Below are 4,656 nucleotides of genomic sequence, written 5' to 3'. Positions count from 1 at the left end.
AGTATGAGTTTTAGGCTGGCCAAAGAGCTCAGCAGATTCAAGTGCCTGCAAGCAGGAGCAGGGGCTGGGGGGTTCGATCCCTGGGCCTGCCGTGCCAGCCCTGCTCCAGGGGCGCGCTGAGATGGTGACTGAGACTGGGCGTGGTGGTTCGCACCTGCAATCCCAGCTCTTGGGAGGCTGTAAACAGGAGAATCACTGGAGTCTGATCTACATAGTGAGACCTTGAACACCCCGTAGACCCTGTACCAAATACATTAAAAAAAAAAAAAAAAAAGAAAGAAAAGAAATGGGAATTGGCTTTTTAAAAACAAAACAAAAAAACCTATCCAAGCTATCTGTGTAAGAATCTTTGCATGTTTGCAGGGAAACAGTGATGTGCCACAGTATCTAATACTTATAAGTAATTCAGTGTCCTAAATATGTCTTTTTTCTCCTACTTTAGATCTAACCATACTAATGGAAATGTAACCAGAACTGACTCTGATGAGAAAAACAAGGACCATCAGACAAGATCATGTAGTAGAAATCTTTGCTACCAAATGAAGTCTCCAACATTTAGAATTTCTACTTATTCTAAGGTATTTGAAGCACGATTTTATTTTGACTTCTTGGCAGCCATTTTTGTTGGGCTCTATGTATAGATTTTGCAAGTTTAAGTTTTTATATATTAGAGTGTTTAACTTTTAAAAATGAGTTCGTCTTTCCCATTACACCTAGTGGAAAAAAGATCCAGATGTCAAATGAATACTTGTACCTTATAATTAGGTATCTTGTTAGTTATAAGAAATATATTGAGTAAAGATTAAGACTCAGTAAGCTACATAGAAGAATTAAAATAAATATCAGGTTAGTGATTTACCTGTTTATGTCCCAACTCCTGAAATTAGTAGCTAAATTTAGTAGCATGAATCTGTCCACATGTAATCAGAGACATTAGACATTATTGTCCTTTAATTTGGACTTTATTTTTCTCCTAGTGTCATTGCTTCTCCCATAGACTGTTCTCAAAGGACATTTGGAATCTGATTGCTTGGTTTCACTTAGACTAGAAAAGCAAGATATGTAATTAAAGAGTAAAATGACCCTTCCAAAACATGGAGTGGGTGCTCACTTTAAAGACCAGATGAAACAACTGAAAACAAAAGAAATGCAATTGACAGAAATTATAACAAAATTTGTCCTATTTTTCTAAAATACACATAAATTCTAAATAGGATATAGTTAGGTTTCATTTAATAGCAAAAATTATAATAAAAATACCATTTTCACTTCACTTTTCCACATCACTATAAAGTACGGAAAATATATTAGGTCAGAGTTAGTTGGTTTCCTATTTTACACAGGCTTGCAAATTAATAATGCCTTGTTAGAATCTAAAAGTAAAAAGCTGAGGAAAATATATCACTTAGATTAACTCTTTAATTTCATTGTATTCTGTTTTGGAAGAAAACATGTAAAGCAGTAAATTCCAGAATAATAGTAAGAATTTATGATATGGAAATCTCAAGTAAGCAGATTATCTCTAGAAGACTATAGTATAATTGAGCAGTTTTTGTCAAACAAAAGTTGTTTGACAAGTATCAGATGATACTGATACTTGTTTATCAAGTATCAGATGAAAAGAGATTGTGCCAGGTATGGTGGTGAACTCCAGTAATCCCAGCACTCTGAAGACTGAGGCAGGAGGATCACCTTGAGTTTGAGGTCAGCCTGGGCTACATAATGAGTTTAAAACTCACTAACATCATATAACAAGGCTCTGTCTCAAAAAATTCAGAGAGAGAGAGAAAGATTGATTGATTTGTTTTGATGACAGGTTATAAAATTTCTCTAGCAATAAATGTGTTATACTTTTCCTAGTTCTTTGTTTCATCTTGAATCAAATAGCAATGATGGAGCTGGCCAAATAGCTCAGCAGATTAAAGCACCTGCAAGCAGGCCAGGGGCCTGGGGTTCAATCCCCAGGCCTGCCATGCCAACTCTGCCCCCAGGGTGCACTGAGACAGTAATTGAGACTGGGCATGGTGGTGCATGCCTGTAATCCCAGCTCTTGGGAAGCTGTAAATAGGCAGATCAGTACGAGTCAGATCTAGTAGTGAGACCCTGAACACCCTGTAGACACTTCCCTAAAATACCAAAAAAAAAAACCCAATAATGATTAAATAAATAATTTTTCTTATTACCAGACCATTTTAGTCAAAAAAAAGTCCAAACGTTTTCTTTGTTTGTTTATTTGCATTTAAGAATAGCAGTTGAGGGGCTGGTGAGATGGCTCAGTGGTCTAAAGCACCTACTTAGAGCAGACTTAGCAAAGCACAGGGACCACGGTTCAATCCCCCAGTACCACATGCCAGCCAACCCCGCCCCCTGGTGGGCTGAGCTGGCCACATACATACACACACACACACACACACACACACACACACACAAATAAATAAATTTAAAAGAAAAAAAAAGAATAGCAGTTGAATGTTCAAGCTTTGCAAACAATGATTTTAAATATGTGGAACGATATAAATTATTGTGTGAATTTATTACAAATGAAGTTGAAGACATCTTTTACTCAGGATATTTACTCTGAGGCTAGGGAAAATACACTTATGAAAACATTTATGTGCAGTCATAAAATGAGCAAAGAAATCATAATTTAGTTTCTCAGTAATGAAGTCTGTATTCAGACCTTAAAGGAAGATCAAGATTTAGGGAATAGGAAATTCTGATTAATTGAACTTGCTAATTGGTCCTGGTTGTGAACAAGTTATGATTCTACCTCTTCTTTTTTTTTTTTTTTTTTTGTACTGAAAATCGAACTCAGGAACTCACCCTTGAGATCACAGCACAGTGGCAGGTGCTGCGCCACTGTGCTGAATCTCCAGCTACATTCTGCTTCTAAAAGTGTCATATAGCCTAAATTAGGGTGCTTACATTGTTAATTTAGGAGTTGTTAATATCTCTTCACCCTTTTGCAAGTAATCATAGAGTGCGAACTCCTATTCACATTTGTTGTTTTTCTTTTTGAAATGAAAAGTAAAATTTCACAATTTGGGCCAAGGAGATAGCTCAGTAGAATAAATGCCTGCCTGGCAAGTGCAGGGTTCTGAGTTCAATCCCTGGTGCTGGGGGTGGGGGGGAATTTACAGTTTGTGTTGAAAGTGTTACACAATACATTTGAACAATATTTTCCTATAGTCCTTTTGAAAGGACTTTAGACTTTGAGACTATGGAATTTTGTTATTTGAGGGGGATTAGAAGAAAACAAAATTATATCTGAGAGGATGAGTTAAGGCCCTACAACATTTTTGGTGGTATATGAGCTATATTACAGTTTATATTAAGTTACAGTATTAGCTTTTAAAAATACTTTGAGCTCAATAAAATAAAAAAACAAATTTCAGCAAGGCATATTAAGGAGATTAGTATCCCTTGCTATAATTTTCTATGTGGTATGATGGGAAGGGCACAAGCCATGACTCCTCTGTTTCCTTGCTACTTTGGGGGCACTGAATTAGTATTTCTTAGTTTCCTCTTCTATAATAGATGTTTAGACTTGTGATGAAAAATGAAGGCCAGCCAGATAGCTCAGCAGATTAAAGCACCTACTTAGGCAGATGCGACTGAACCCATGCCAGCCCTGTCCCTCATGAGATGGACTGAGACTAAGTGTGGTGGCACACACCTGTAATCCCAGCTCTTGGGAGGCTGAAAAATAGGAGGATCACTACGGGTCCAATCTGTGAAGTGAGACCTTGTAGACCCTGTACTAAATACATTAAAAAAAAGTGAAATGAAATAAGTGATTTTAATGATCAGTGAATGTTATTGCTAAACAGAGACCATACTATTTAAGTATATCATTCAGAGGTTTCCTTTTCATAGCAAAAAACAGGTCAACACATACTACTGTACTAAGAAGCTTGTAAAACCAGTTTCAAAGTTAATGACAAATATTATGCTTGGAGAGAAAGTAAAATGAGCTTTTGGCAAAAATCCCTTATCAAAGGCATACCATCTGGAAAAGCAATTACTGCCATGCATACACTAGCAGATACTTTGTTTTTCAGATGAAGGAAAGTACTGATGTATAGAACATTCTAGTACTTGATACAAGTGTTACTTTTATCACTAGAAGATCACTACAATTGAGTTTATTTGGGCTTTTTGTTTTAATGATAGTGATCAGTTGATTTTTTTTTTTAACTAAGCTATAATGTGAACGAGTTGCATAGGTTCTGTCTGAAAAAGGCTCTAACAGCTTGAGCTGCAGGAAAGTGTATAGTGATTTTTTGAGTAAGAGATTGTACCAGCATATCAGTTCGTACCTTTTTTTCAGAGAGAACTGGCATTCAGTAATGCGATTTCTGATTGTGATTTAGTATTGAAGAAAAGAGTAAAAAATGTGACTATAAGCAGTTTTTGGCTATGTTTCTTTTCAGAGTTTTGTGAAGAAATGGTCAGCAACAATAATATTCTGCTTTTCCACAGTGATGTATGCTAGCTGTCTAGGAGGAAAGTGTGTGCATATTGGCTAGTTTTTTTCTTTTTTTTTTTTTTTTTGTAAAAGGATAAATATGTCTTTATTACTAATAGTGCCATTTACTACTAATATATCAAAGGGCATAGCTTAGTATTTTAAATATATAACTTTAATTCACAATA

General features: G+C 35.9%; 1 protein-coding gene across 6 annotated transcripts in view; it reads left to right on the top strand.

The window, feature by feature from the left end:
• The window catches only part of Ncoa1 (nuclear receptor coactivator 1), a 333,365-nt gene that overhangs the window by 99,933 nt on the left and 228,776 nt on the right, over positions 1 to 4,656 (top strand). For all 6 annotated transcript variants that reach the window (XM_023710899.1, XM_023710898.1, XM_023710900.1 and 3 more), the window contains exon 2: positions 443 to 578. The gene's annotated coding sequence lies outside the window, so the exon portion shown is untranslated. The remainder of the gene's footprint in view (positions 1 to 442; positions 579 to 4,656) is intronic.

Source organism: Octodon degus, unplaced genomic scaffold (assembly GCF_000260255.1).
Source record: "Octodon degus isolate 3935 unplaced genomic scaffold, OctDeg1.0 scaffold00019, whole genome shotgun sequence".
NCBI lineage: Eukaryota > Metazoa > Chordata > Mammalia > Rodentia > Octodontidae > Octodon > Octodon degus.
Note: the sequence above shows the minus strand (reverse complement) of the source record. Positions and strands in the feature narration are given on the sequence as shown.